At 54.0% G+C, this 14,644-nt stretch overlaps 3 non-coding genes across 3 annotated transcripts; all 3 read right to left on the reverse strand.

The window, feature by feature from the left end:
* Positions 1-322: 322 nt before the first annotated feature.
* Positions 323-395, reverse strand: trnat-agu (transfer RNA threonine (anticodon AGU)). The gene has a single exon. It is a non-coding gene; the product is annotated as a tRNA-Thr (tRNA).
* A 3,745-nt stretch (positions 396-4,140) lies between these two features.
* Positions 4,141-4,213, reverse strand: trnat-agu (transfer RNA threonine (anticodon AGU)). Its single transcript has one exon. It is a non-coding gene; the product is annotated as a tRNA-Thr (tRNA).
* A 6,810-nt stretch (positions 4,214-11,023) lies between these two features.
* Positions 11,024-11,096, reverse strand: trnat-ugu (transfer RNA threonine (anticodon UGU)). The gene has a single exon. It is a non-coding gene; the product is annotated as a tRNA-Thr (tRNA).
* Positions 11,097-14,644: the final 3,548 nt, after the last annotated feature.

Raw genomic sequence — 14,644 nt, forward strand, 5'->3', positions numbered from 1 at the left:
AGGGAGAGTGAGAGGGGAAGGGGAGAGTGAGGAAAGGGAAAGAGAGAGAGCGGGGGTGAGAACGGGGAGGGGAAGGAGAGAGAGTGAGGGGGTCGTGGAACGGGAGAGAGGGGAATGAGTGAGAGACGGGGAAAGCGAGATAGCAGGACTGGCAGTGAGGGGTAAAAAGATGTAGAACGGGTCGTGATGGGGAAGGGAGAGAGAGAGAGTGTAAGAGAGATGAGAACCTGTTGTTTCAGGGTCGGTCTCGGAGCTTTTTAATATTTATAATTAAAACCCTTGTTAATTGACTGCAAATTTAAATATAGAACTAATTGTGAATAGGCCCCAGTGACATTTGAACTCATGACCCCTGGTTTACTAGATCAGTGCTCTAACCCCTGAGCTATGGAGCCACCTGTTTTGGGAAAGACAGGGGAAGGAGCAGGAAAGAGAGGGGAAGGGAAAAGAGAGAGTGGAAGGAGTGAGAGAGACGGGGAAGGAGTGAGAGAGGGAGGAGAAGGGGAGAGAGACGGGGAGGGGAGAGAGAGGGGGAAGGAGTGAGAGAGAGGGTGAGGGGAGAGAGAGGGGGGAAGGAGTGAGAGAGAGGGGAAGGGGAGAGAGTGGGGGAAGGAGTGAGAGAGAGGGGAAAGGAGTGAGAGAGAGGGGGAGGGGAGAGAGATAGGGGGAAGGAGTGAGAGAGAGGGGAAGGGGAGAGAGATAGGGGGAAGGAGCGAGAGAGAGGGGAAGGGGAGAGAAAGGGGAAAGGAGTGAGAGAGAGGGAAGGAGTGAGAGAGAGGGGGAGGGGAGAGAGAGGGGGAAGGAGTGAGAGAGAGGGTGAGGGGAGAGAGAGGGGGGAAGGAGTGACAGAGAGCGGAAGGGGAGAGAGTGGTGGAAGGAGCGAGAGAGAGGGGAAGGGGAGAGAGTGGGGGAAGGAGTGAGAGAGAGAGGGAAGGAGTGAGAGAGAGGGGGAGGGGAGAGAGATAGGGGAAGGAGTGAGAGAGGGGGGAAGGAGTGAGAGAGAGGGGAAGGGGAGACCGAGGGGGAAGGAGTGAGAGAGAGGGGAAGGGGAGAGAGTGGTGGAAGGAGCGAGAGAGAGGGGAAGGGGAGAGAAAGGGGAAAGGAGTGAGAGAGAGGGGAAGGGGAGAGAGTGGGGGAAGGAGTGAGAGAGAAGGGGAAGGAGTGAGAGAGAGGGGAAGGGGAGAGAGGGAAGTGACAGAGAGAGAAAGGAAGGGGAGAGAGAGGGAGAAGTGGAGAATCTGAAAAGAAAGGGAAGAGAAAGCGAGAGAGCGGACGGAGGGGAAGGGAGAGGGAAAGGGAGAGTGAAAAGGCAATGGGGTAAGCGGAGAGAAGGGGGAGAGATTGGGTAGTGGAAAGAGGGGGAGGGGAGAGAGAGGGAAGTTAGAGGAGGAAGGAGAGAGAGGGGAACGTGTGAAGAGGGAATGAATGTAGAGAGGGAAGGGGAGAGGGGGGAAGGGGAGAGAAAGAGAGGGAAAGGGGAGAGAGAGAGGGGGAGGGGAAAGAGAGGGAGAGAGATGGGAAGGGGAGAGAGAGTGAAGATATCGCAAAGTCTCTGGTTAAAGAATGGACTCAGTCGAGAATATTGCGTGGACTTTGTAGGGTTTGTCTCTGAGGGTATTTTCCCTGTGATGGGATCTCCCTGTGCAGGTACGTGAAAACGCTGGTTTGTTTAAAACTCTGGAGACCACATGGCGGCTGTCTGTGACAAAACCCAGGATGTAAAGGTTCACCCGTCAGTCCCAGCAAAAGGAAGGGGGGGGCCACTGACAAAGGGGCTCAGGAACCTGAGGCACCCGTTCACGTGAAGCCAGTGACCAGATTAGAAAGCCACTCGAACGCGAAAGCACTTCCCATCTCCAGTCTCAGACGGGAAGCTGAACAATGAACCCACAGCCTGGCCAGGTGAAGAGGAGCCAGTTTTTTCCCAACACACCGAGCGAGATATGTCCCAGACTCAGGGCCATTCGTCCAATCACAGAACACACGTGGGTCTGATGATGGCCCATCACTGACTAAGCAGCGGAGCGCTTCGAAACAAAAGTTTGGTGGGACAGATAGGGGTAGCTCGACTCCGATAAAGATCGTCACTTTTCCACCGTTCTCGTGCTCCCTCTCGCTCTCGCTCCACCGAGATCGACGGAACAAGAAGACGTACCAGAGGGGGAAGCCACAGTTCGACAGAAGAAGGCGCTGAGACTGAGAACCACGTACCCCTCACGGGGTACGACCTCCAGGGCAGTGACTTCCCACGGCTGAGCTGAGCGATCGAGAGCGACTGTGTGTGTGCTGGTGAACATGGTCGCGGGTGTCCCAAGCCAGTAACCAGAGGTGGCCCAGGTGAGGTGTAACGGCTCAGGGTTCTTTCTCAGAAGTGAAGCTTTTTCGGGGCGATTCTGGGGAGGGAGCTTTGTTTGGTTGAGCCAGGGGAAGGGGCTTGTGTGATGAGGTAATTCGTTGTTCAGGGTGGAGTTCGAATCCACCGTAGCAACAAGGGAATGACTGCATGGGACCGGTCCTCAGTTCCGTACTGTGTGTATGTTGTTTGTAACCTGGATATTAATCTCCACACAGACAGTGATTGCGTTTAGTAGTGCATGTTTTACCCAGTGTACGTTAGACCTAATAAATATCAGTAACGGTGTTTCACCGAGGCTTTCCTGTCTGTAACTCATTCCATTTACACTCTGAATAATAATCCCCGGGTACAGAACTTTCGTAAGGTGAGGGCGATTAGAAACATCCGTCTAGCAATTGGGCCAGGATCAAAACCGTTCACACCAGGGAGAAGGGGGGAATCTGAAAAGGAAGGGAGAAGAGAGAGAGAGAGAGAGGAGGGGAGGGAGGGAAGGGGAAGGGGAGAGAGAGGGAAGATAGAGGAGGAAGAAGAGAGAGGGGAAGGAGTGAGAGAATGAAAGTAGAGAGGGAAGGGGAGAGAGGGGAAGTAGAGAGCGAGAGAGGGGCAGGGGAGAGAGAGAGTGGGGAAGGAGAGGGAAAGAGAGGGGAAGGGAAAAGAGAAAGTTGGGAATGTGAAAGAGCGGGAGGGGAAGGGGAGAGATAGAGAGGGGAAGGAGTGGGAAAGAGAGGGGAAGGGGAAAGAGAGAGTGGAAGGAGTGAGAGAGAGGGGGAAGGAGTGATAGAGGGGGAAGGGGAAAAAGCGGGTGGTGAAGGGGAGAGAGAGGGAGAAGGGGGAAATCTGAAAAGAAATGGAAAAAAGAGAGAGAGAGAGAGGAGGAAGGGCTGGGAGGGGACGAAAGAGAGGGAGGAAGGAGAGGGAAGCGGAGAGTGAAAAGCGGAGAGAGGGGGAAGGAGAAACAGTGAGGGGAGAGGGTTGGAGAGGGGAATGAGTGAGTGTAATGTCTGTAAGCTTGTAATGTTTGTAGCTCCACACTGTGGATGTGGACATATTGTGTACTGCAACTGCAGAGTTAATAATTAAACTGAACCAGGCAGATTTCCAGAGGCTTCCGAGAGAGCTGCCTGCCTTGTTAGGAGCTGTGTGTGCTGTGCTCTGTGAATATATCACAGTGAGAGACGGGGAAAGCGAGATAGTGGGAAAGGGAGAGAGGTAGGAAGGAGTGAGAGAGAGTTGGAAATGGGAGACAGGGAGGAAGAGAGAGCGGAAGGGGAGAGAGAGAGGGGGAGGGGAAAGAGAGGGAGGGGACAGAGAGAGGGGGAAGGAGAGAGATAGAGCGAGAGGAAAGGAGTGAGAGAGGGGAAAAGGAGAGAGCGGAAGGGGAGAGAAAGAGATGGAAGGCGAGAGAGGGAGGGGAAGGCGAGAGAGGGAGGGGAAGGGGAGAGAGAGAAGGGAAGAGGAGAGAGGGAGGAGACAGAGGAGAGAGAGAAAGGAAGGGGAGAGAGAGGGAGAATGGGAGAATCTGAAATAAAAGGGAAAAGAGAGAGGAGGGAGGGGAGGGGAGAGAGGGCAGGGGAGAGTGGGGGACGGAAGAGGGTGAGAGATGGGAATGTGAGAGACGGGAAAAGCGAGATAGCAGAAAAAAGATGTAATACATGTCAGGCAGAGATCGAGAGAAGGTTGTGAGGGGAGCCTGTTGTTCCAGAGTCAGTCTCAGAGTTGTTAATATTTATAATTAAAGCCCTTGTTAATTGACACTGCATTGAAACACTGAGCTAATTTTGAGTAGGCACCAGTGAGATTTGAACTCACGACCCCTGGTTTACTAGACCAGTGCTCTAACCCCTGAGCTATGGAGCCACCTGCCCTGGGCTGTGGGTCATTCCCCAGTTAGTGCTGTGTGTTTGAAGAATGAGGAGGGGTCAGTGAAACGCTCAGATTGTGTCTCATCCCCCAGACTTCTGCCAGAGAGAGGGAAGAGGTGAGTGAAGGAAAGGAGTGAGAGAGAAGCAAGGGGAGAGTGAGGGGAAGGAGTGAGAGAGAGGGGAGAGGAGAGTGAGATAAAGGAATGAGAGAGAGGGAAGGGGAGAGTGAGGGGAAGGAGTGAGAGAGCGGGAAGGGGAGAGTGAGGGGATGGAGTGAGAGAGAGGGAAGGGGAGAGTGGGGGAAGGAGTGAGAGAGAGACGGGGAAGGGGAGAGTGAGGGGAAGGAGTGAGAGAGAGGGAAGGGGAGAGTGAGGGGAAGGAGTGAGAGAGAGGGAAGGGGAGAGTGAGGGGAAGGAGTGAGAGAGAGGGAAGGGGAGAGTGAGGGGAAGGAGTGAGAGAGAGACGGGGAAGAGGAGAGACAGAGGGAACACCAACAATAATGTATATTTATATAGCGCCTTTAACGTAGTGAAACGTCCCAAGGTGCTCCACAGGAGGATTATCGGATAAAAATTTGACACCGAGCCACAAAAGTAGAAATTAGCGCAGGTGAAGAGGTCGGTTTTAAGGAGAGTCTTGAAGGAGGAAAGAGAGGTAGAGAGGCGGAGAGGTTTAGGGAGGGTGTTCCAGAGCTTGGGGCCCAGGCAACAGAAGGCACGGCCACCGATGGTGGAGCGATTACAATCAGGGATGGTCAGGAGGGCAGAATTAGAGGAGTGCAGACATCTCGGGGGGTTGTGGGGCTGGAGGGAATTACAGAGATAGGGAGGGGTGTAGGGGCTGGAGGAGGTTACAGAGATAGGGAGGGGTGTAGGGGCTGGAGGAGGTTACAGAGATAGGGAGGGGTGTAGTGCTGGAGGAGGTTACAGAGATAGGGAGGGGTGTAGTGCTGGAGGAGGTTACAGAGATAGGGAGGAGTGTAGGGGCTGGAGGAGATTACAGAGATAGGGTGGGGCGAGGGCCATGGAGGGATTTGTAAACAAGGATGAGAATTTTGAAATCGAGGCGTTGCTTAACCGGGAGCCAATGTGGATCAGCGAGCACAGGGGGTGATGGGTGAGCAGGACTCAGTGCAAGTTAGGAGACGGGGGCAGCGAGCACAGGGGGTGATGGGTGAGCGGGACTTGGTGTGAGTAGGACACGGGGGCAGCGAGCACAGGGGGTGATGGGTGAGCGGGACTTGGTGTGAGTTAGGACACGGGGGCAGCGAGCACAGGGGGTGATGGGTGAGCGGGTCTTGGTGTGAGTTAGGACACGGGGCAGCGAGCACAGGGGGTGATGGGTGAGTGGGACTCGGTGTGAGTTAGGACACGGGGGCAGTGAGCACAGGGGGTGATGGGTGAGCGGGACTCGGTGTGAGTTAGGACACGGGGGCAGTGAGCACAGGGGGTGATGGGTGAGCGGGACTCGGTGTGAGTTAGGACACGGGGGCAGTGAGCACAGGGGGTGATGGGTGAGCGGGACTGGGTGTGAGGTAGGACACGGGGGCAGTGAGCACAGGGGGTGATGGGTGAGCGGGACTGGGTGTGAGTTAGGACACGGGGGCAGTGAGCACAGGGGGTGATGGGTGAGCGGGACTGGGTGTGAGGTAGGACACGGGGGCAGCCAGGTTTTGGATCACCTCCAGTTGACATTGGGGAGAATGTCGGAAGAAGTGAGAGAGAGGGGGAAGGGATGGAGTGAGGGACGGGGAAAGTGAGATAGCGGGAAAAGCTGTTGAATGAGGAAGGCAGAGAGAGATTTGGATGCAGAGAAAGTGAAATAAGAGGGGAGCTTGTTGTTTCATGATTGGACTCAGAGCTGTGTAATATTAATAAATAAAGTCCTTTTTAATGAACTTTATGAAATTAGATACTGAGCTAATCTTGGATAGGCTCTAGTGAGATTTGAACTCACAACCCTTGGTTTACTGGACCAGTGCTCTAACACCTGAGCTATGCTGCCACCTGCCCTGGGCTGTGGGTCATTCCCCAGTTAGTGCTGTGTGTTTGAAGAATGAGGAGGGGTCAGTGAAACGCTCAGATTGTGTCTCATCCCCCAGACTCCTGCCTCCGTCTCTTCAATATACGCCTCTCAACATCGATATATCGGGTCTTTCACGTAGTAAAACATCCCAAGGCCACTCAGTCACACTCTGCCTCAATCTCTCAGTCTCTCTCTCAGTCTCTCTGTGCCTCTGTGTATCTTTCTCAGTCTCTCTCTCTCTCTGTCTTTCTTTCTCACTCTCTCTCTGTCTCTCAATCACTTTGTCTCTCTGCCTCTCTCTCTCTCTCTCTCACTCACTCTCTCTCTGTTTCTCTCTCTTTTTCAGTCTCTCTCTCTGTCTCTCTATCACTTTCTCTCTGTCGCTCACTGTCTCTTGAGCCGGAAGGAGTTAGAGAGGGGGAAGGGGAAAGTCAGAAGGAAAGGAGAGAGAGAGAGAGAGAGAGGGAGGGGAGAGATTGAGGAGTGAGTAGAGAGAGAGGAACGGAGAGTGGGAAGGGGAGAAAGTGGGGGAAAGGAACAGGGAGAGGGAAGGAGTGAGTGAGGGGGCAAGGCGAGAGAGAGAGAGAGACAGAGAGATGGAGAGAGAGAGGAGCGTGTCAGTAGTTGTTATTACATCGATAGTCCACTAGGTGGGGTCTATTCGAGGAAGAGAGAGGGAAGGGGAGAGTGAGGTGAAGGAGTGAAAGAGAGGGAAGGGGAGAATGAGAGGAAGGAGTGAGAGAGAGGGAAGAGGCGAGTGAGGGGAAGGAGTGAGAGAGAGGGAAGGGGAGAGTGAGGGGAAGGAGTGAGAGAGAGGGAAGGGGAGAGTGAGAGGAAGGAGTGAGAGAGAGGGAAGGGGAGAGTGAGGGGAAGGAGTGAGAGAGAGGGAAGGGGAGAGTGAGGGGAAGGAGTGAGAGAGAGGGAAGAGGTGAGTGAAGGAAAGGAGTGATAGAGAAGGAAAGGGAGAGTGAGGGAAAGGAGTGAGAGAGAGGGAAGGGGAGAGTGAGGGGAAGGAGTGAGAGAGAGAGAAGCAGAGAGTGGGGGAAGGAGTGAGAGAGAGGGAAGGGGAGAGTGAGGGGAAGAGTGAGAGAGAGGGAAGGGGAGAGTGAGGGGAAGGAGTGAGAAAGAGGGAAGGGGAGAGTGAAGGGAAGGTGTGAGAGAGAAGGAAGGGGAGAGTGAGGGGAAGGAGTGGGAGAGAGGGAAGGGGAGAATGAGAGGAAGGAATGAGAGAGAGGGAAGGGGAGAGTGAGGGGAAGGAGTGAGAGAGAGGGAAGGGGAGAGTGAGGGGAAGGAGTGAGAGAGAGGAAAGGGGAGAGTGAGGGGATGGAGTGAGAGAGAGGGAAGGGAAGAGTGAGGGGAAGGAGTGAGAGAGAGGGAAGGGGAGAGTGAGGGGATGGAGTGAGAGAGAGGGAAGGGTAGAGTGAGGGGAAGGAGTGAGAGAGAGAGACGGGGAGAGTGAGGGGAAGGAGTGAGAGAGAGGGAAGGGGAGAGTGAGGGGAAGGAGTGAGAGAGAGGGAAGGGGAGAGTGAGGGGAAGGAGTGAGAGAGAGACGGGGAAGAGGAGAGACAGAGGGAACACCAACAATAATGTATATTTATATAGCGCCTTTAACGTAGTGAAACGTCCCAAGGTGCTCCACAGGAGGATTATGGGATAAAAATTTGACACCGAGCCACAAAAGTAGAAATTAGCGCAGGTGAAGAGGTCGGTTTTAAGGAATGTCTTGAAGGAGGAAAGAGAGGTAGAGAGGCGGAGAGGTTTAAGGAGGGAGTTCCAGAGCTTGGGGCCCAGGCAACAGAAGGCACGGCCATCGATGGTGGAGCGATTATAATCAGGGATGGTCAGGAGGGCAGAATTAGAGGAGTGCAGACATCTCGGGGGGTTGTGGGGCTGGAGGAGGTTACAGAGATCGGGAGGGGTGTAGGGGCTTGAGGAGGTTACAGAGATAGGGAGGGGTGTAGGGGCCATGGAGGGATTTGTAAACAAGGATGAGAATTTTGAAATCGAGGCGTTGCTTAACCGGGAGCCAATGTAGGTCAGCGAGCACAGGGGGTGATGGGTGAGTGGGACTGGGTGCGAGTTTGGACACAGGTCAGTGAGCACAGGGGGTGATGGGTGAGTGGGACTCGGTGCGAGTTAGGACACGGGGGCAGTGAGCACAGTGGGTGATGGGTGAGTGGGACTCTGTGCGAGTTAGGACACGGGGGCAGTGAGCACAGTGGGTGATGGGTGAGTGGGACTCGGTGCGAGTTAGGACACGGGGCAGTGAGCACAGGGGGTGATGGGTGAGTGGGACTCGGTGTGAGGTAGGACACGGGGCAGCGAGCACAGGGGGTGATGGGTGAGCGGGACTCGGTGCGAGTTAGGACACGGGGGCAGCGAGCACAGGGGGCGATGGGTGAGCGGGACTCGGTGTGAGTTAGGACACAGGGTCAGTGAGCACAGTGGGTGATGGGTGAGTGGGACACGGTGTAAGTTAGGACACGGGGCAGTGAGCACAGGGGGTGATGGGTGAGTGGGACTCGGTGCGAGTTAGGACACGGGGGCAGTGAGCACAGCGGGTGATGGGTGAGTGGGACTCGGTGCGAGTTAGGACACGGGGCAATGAGCACAAGGGGTGATGGGTGAGCGGGACTGAGTGCGAGTTAGGACACGGGGGGCAGTGAGCACAGGGGGTGATGGGTGAGCGGGACTCGGTGTGAGTTAGGACACGGGGCAGTGAACAGGGGGTGATGGGTGAGTGGGACTCGGTGCAAGTTAGGACACGGGGCAGTGAACAGGGGGTGATGGGTGAGTGGGACTCGGTGTGAGTTAGGACACGGGGTCAGCGAGCACAGGGGGTGATGGGTGAGCGGGACTCGGTGTGAGTTAGGACACGGGGGCAGTGAGCACATGGGGTGATGGGTGAGTGGGACTGGGTGCGAGTTATGACATGGGGCAGCCGAGTTTTGGATCACCTCTAGTTTACGTCGGGTAGAATGTGGGAAGGAGTGAGAGAGAGAATCAGAGAATCATAAACATTTACAGCATGGAAGGAGGACATTCCGGCCCATCGTGTCCGCACCGGCCGACCAAGAGCTACCCAGCCTAATCCCACTTTCCAGCTCTCGGTCCGTAGCCCTGTAGGTTACGACACTTCAAGTGTACATCCAAGTACTTTTTAAATGTGCTGAGGGTTTCTGCCTCTACCACCCTTTCAGGCCGTGAGTTCCAGACCCCCACCACCCTCTGGGTGAAGACATTTCCCCTCAAATCCCCTCTAAACCTCCCCCCAATTACTTTAAATCTGTGCCCTCTGGTTATTGACCCCCTCTGCGAAGGGGAAATAGGTCCTTCCTATCCACTCTATCCAGGCCCCTCATAATTTTATACACCTCAATTAAATCTTCCCTCAGCCTCCTCTGTTCCCAGGAAAACAACCCCAGCCTATCCAATCTTTCCTCATGGCTAAAGTTTTCCAGTCCCGGCAACATCCTGGTAAATCTCCTCTGCACCCTCTCCAGTGCAATCACATCCTTCCTGTAATGTGGTGACCAGAACTGCACGCAGTACTCCAGCTGTGGCCTAACCAGTGTTGTGTACAGTTCGAGCGTAACCACAGGGCGGGGGTAAGGTGTGCATTTAATAAATTTGGTGAATTTACAGAGTGCCCTCCGAGGGTCAAACAGATGTGGCCGTGGGATTCATTATTTGTGGAAAATCCCAACTGGATCATCTTGTGTACATTGCCGCATCTTGAGCCTAAAACCAGCGAAGGCAGGAACTGGGAAATGTCAGGATATCACAGGAAGGATGTGATTGCACTGGAGAGGGTGCAGAGGAGATTTACCAGGATGTTGGCGGGACTGGAGAATTTTAGCCACGAGGAAAGATTGGATCGGCTGGGGTTGTTTTCTTTGGAACAGAGGAGGCTGAGGGGAGACCTCCATTCCTTCACCCAGAGGGTGGTGGGAGTCTGGAACTCACGGCCTGAAAGGGTGGTAGAGGCAGAAACCCTCACCACATTTAAAAGGTACTTGGATGTGCACTTGAAGTGCCGTAAGCTACAGGGCTACGCACCGAGAGCTGGAAAGTGGGATCAGGCTGGGATCATATCATCATCATAGGCAGTCCCTCGGAATTGAGGAAGACTTGCTTCCACTCTTAACATGAGTCCTTAGGTGACTGAACAGCCCAATACGGGAACCACAGTCCCTGTCACAGGTGGGACAGATAGACGTTGAGGGAAGGGGAGGGTGGGACAGGTTTGCCGCACGCTCCTTCCGCTGCCTGCGCTTGGTTTCTGCACGCTCTCGGCGACGAGACTCGAGGTGCTCAGCGCCCTCCCGGATGCACTTCCTCCACACCGGACGGACTGGTCTTTGGCCTGGGACTCCCAGGTGTCAGTGGGGATGTTGCACTTTATCAGGAAGGCTTTGAGGTTGTTCCCTCTGCCCACCTTTGGCTCGCTTGCCGTGAAGGAGTTCCGAGGAGAGCGCTTGCTTTGGGAGTCTCGTGTCTGGGACATGCGGACTATGTGGCCCTGCCCAGCAGATAGCTCTTGGTCGGCTGGTGCGGACACAATGGGCCGAAATGGTCTCCTTCCCTGCTGTAAGTTTCTATGAGTCGATGATATATCGGTGTCTCTGAGACTGGATGTGGAAAAGGTGGGATACAGACTGGGGGTGGGAAGTGAAAGTGCTGTGGGCAGATTATAAAGTGCGGAGTGAGCGGTTCCTGTTGATGGTGTCGGCCTGTCGTCGATTGACGGTCAATTCAGTAACAGAAGCCAAAATTGAGTAGGCACCAGTGAGATTTGAACCCACGACCCCTGGTTTACAAGACCAGTGCTCTAACCCCTGAGCTATGGAGCCACCTGTAACACCAGCTCCTGTTTACATCTTACTATTGTTAACAAGGAGGTGGGGCCCGAATAATCATTCTCGGTGATTCATCCCCGAACATTGACAGAATCTTACAGCACACAAGGAGGGCCATTCGGCCCATCGTGTCTGTGTCGGCTCTGTGAGAGAGATTAGTGCTTGGAAGTTGGAAAAGTCGGGAGAAGGAGTCATCCAGAGGGGAATGGGATATTTATAATAAATGCCCTTGTTAATTGACAGTGAATTTAAATACTGAGCTAATTTTGAGTAGGGCCCAGTGAGATTTGAACCCACAACCCCTGGTTTACTAGACCAGTGCTCTAACCCCTGAGCTATTGAACCACCTGCCCTGGGCTGTGGGTCATTCCCCAGTTAGTGCTGTGTGTTTGAAGAATGAGGAGGGGTCAGTGAAACGCTCAGATTGTGTCTCATCCCCCAGACACCTGCCTCCGTCTCTTCAATATTCGCCTCTCAACATCGATATATCGGGTCTTTCACGTCGTAAAACATCCCAAGGCAACTCAGTCACACTCTGGCTCTGTCTCTTTCTTTCTGTCTCTCACCTTCTCACTCGGTCCCTCGAGGGGGGAGGGTGTAGCGGGGGAAGGGGAGAGAGAGGGAGAAGGGAAGAGAGGGGGGGGATTGGAGAGATGGGGAGGGGGAGAGTCTGATGGGAAAGTGGAGAGCGAGAGCGAAGGAATGAAAGGGAGGATGGAGGGGAGTGGAGACTGTGGAGGGGAGGGAGAAGGAGAGGGAGGAGAGAGAGAGGAGGGGAGAAAATGAAAAGGGAGAGGGGAAGGAGTGAGCGAGAGGGGAAGGGGAGAGAGAGAGGGGGAAGGGGAGAGCAAGAGGGGGAGGGGAAAGAGTGGGAAGGGGAAAGAGACGGGGAAGGGGAGAGCAAGAGAGGGGAGGGGCAAGAGTAGGAAGGGGAGAGAGAGGGGGGGGAAGGTGAAAGAGATGTTAAGAGGAGTGATGGGGAAGGAGTGAGAGAGAGAGGGGAAGGAGTGAGAGAGCGAGGAAGGGGATAGAGAAAGGGGAAGGGGAGAGAGGGAGAAGGGGAGAATCTGAAAGGAAAGGGAAAGGAGAGAGAGAGAGGAGGGAGGGGAGGAAAGGGAGCGGAGAAGGAGGAGGGAGAGGGAGAGTGGAAAGGCAGAGTCGGAAGGGGAGAGAGTGGGACGGGAAGAGGGTGAGGCGAGGGAGGGGAAAGGGGGAGAGGGGAATGAGTGAGAGACGGGGAAAGCGAGATAGCGGGAAAGTGAGAGAGGAATAAAAAGATGTGGAACGGGTCGTGATTGTTGTGTACACATGTAAACGTCACCAATATGTAAGACTTGCCACTAGGGGGCACACCTGTGGGAGACCCAATGGTCACCTGTACACCCTGGGACAAGCAGGTATATAAGGTGACTCACCATACTGCTTCCCCACCCTGGAGCCTGAATAAAGAGCACAAGGTCACCACAGTTTGAGCTTGCAATACAGTCCTGTGGATTTATTCTGAACATCACTCACTGGCGACGAGTAACGGATCACCAACCTTCACACGGTAATGGCTGCCGTTGGTCTTGTTGAGGGATTTGTTGAGGGTGATGATTTGGGAAGCCTTCGTTGAGCGTCCCGACCGGTACTACGTCGCCAATGAACAGGACGAGGCTGAGAGAGGGCGATCAAGACCGGGGCGATTCTCCTCACCGTATGTGGGTCTCCGGTATACGGCCTGCTCAAAAACCTGCTGGCACCGGTCAAACCAGAGGAGAAGACTTACACAGAGCTGTGTGTGCTGGTGTGGGAACGCCTCAAGCCGAAGGAGAGCACCTTAAAGGCCAGGTATCACTTTTACACCCACCGGCGCTCCCAGGGCCAGAAGATTCCTTGCGGGGCAGTACGGTTTTTGCGGGATCTTTGCGGGAAATGTTGCCGAACGGTTTCGTGCTCGGAATCGGTCACGAGGTCATCCTTCGCAAGCTGCTGTCTGCCGGATCCCGGGATAAACGGGTCCTTTTCGGAATGGGAGGCAGTGACTAGTGGAGTACCGCAGGGCTCAGTGCTGGGACCCCAGCTATTTACAATATACATCAATGATTTAGATGCAGGAATTGAATGTAATATCTCCAAGTTTGCAGATGACACTAAGCTGGGTGGCGGTGTGAGCTGTGAGGAGGATGCTAAGAGGCTGCAGGGTGACTTGGACAGGTTAGGTGAGTGGGCAAATACATGGCAGATGCAGTATAATGTGGATAAATGTGAGGTTATCCACTTTGGGGGCAAAAACAGGAAGGCAGAATATTATCTGAATGGTGACAGATTAGGAAAAGGGGAGGTGCAACGAGACCTGGGTGTCATGGTTCATCAGTCATTGAAAGTTGGCATGCAGGTACAGCAGGCGGTGAAGAAGTCAAATGGTATGTTGGCCTTCATCGCGAGGGGATTTGAGTATAGGAGCAGGGAGGTCTTACTGCAGTTGTACAGGGCCTTGGTGAGGCCTCACCTGGAATATTGTGTTCAGTTTTGGTCTCCTAATCTGAGGAAAGACATTCTTGCTATTGAGGGAGTGCAGCAAAGGTTCACCAGACTGATTCCCGGGATGGCTGGACTGATATATGAGGAGAGACTGGATAAACTGAACCATTATACACTGGTGTTTAGAAGGATGAGAGGGGATCTTATAGAAACATATAAGATTCTGACGGGACGGGACAAGTTAGATGGAGGAAGAATGTTCCCGATGTTGGGGAAGTCCAGAACCAGGGGACACAATCTAAGGATAAGGGGTAGGCCATTTAGGACCGAGATGAGGAGAAATTTCTTCACTCAGAGAGTTGTTAACCTGTGGAATTCTCTACAACAGTGAGTTGTTGAGGTCAGTTCATTGGATATATTCAAGTGGGAGTTAGTTATGGCCCTTATGGCTAAAGGGATCAAGGGGTATGGAGAGAAAGCAGGAAAGGGGTACTGAGGTGAATGATCAGCCATGATCTTATTGAATGGTGGTGCAGGCTCGAAGGGCCGAATGGCCTACTCCTGCACCTATTTTCTCTGTTTCTATGTTTCTAGCTGAGCAAGGCCATCACGACAGCCCAGGCCTTCATATCCACGAGCGATAACACGAAACAGATTCGAAGCTCACCGGCAAGTACTGTGCATAAAATAATGTATTCAGCAGGCAGAACGGCACAGGACAGGGCCCACATGACCGCAGAGGCCAGACCTAGGCCTCGAGTGACTCAGAGTCCGCCGTGGGCCGTGAATGCGTATCCATTAGCACCATGTTGGCACTGCTGGGGTCAGCCATCGAGCCCATCAATGTCGATTCAAGCCCTGTGTGTGCAAGGGCCGTGGAACAATGGGGCACCTCCAGCGAATGTGCAAACGGTCTGTGACTCACCACGTGGCAGAGTCAGGAGAGGACCATCGATCCAGCGAGGGTCACGCTGAACGAGCAGGAGAGGCAACTCAACCTGAGGCTGAAGGGGAAGTACATGGGGTACACACCTTCACCACCAAAAGCCCTCCGATAATGTGAAAAGTTGGACCTAACG

The sequence above is a fragment of the Pristiophorus japonicus genome, unplaced genomic scaffold, assembly GCF_044704955.1.
Source record: "Pristiophorus japonicus isolate sPriJap1 unplaced genomic scaffold, sPriJap1.hap1 HAP1_SCAFFOLD_288, whole genome shotgun sequence".
NCBI lineage: Eukaryota > Metazoa > Chordata > Chondrichthyes > Pristiophoridae > Pristiophorus > Pristiophorus japonicus.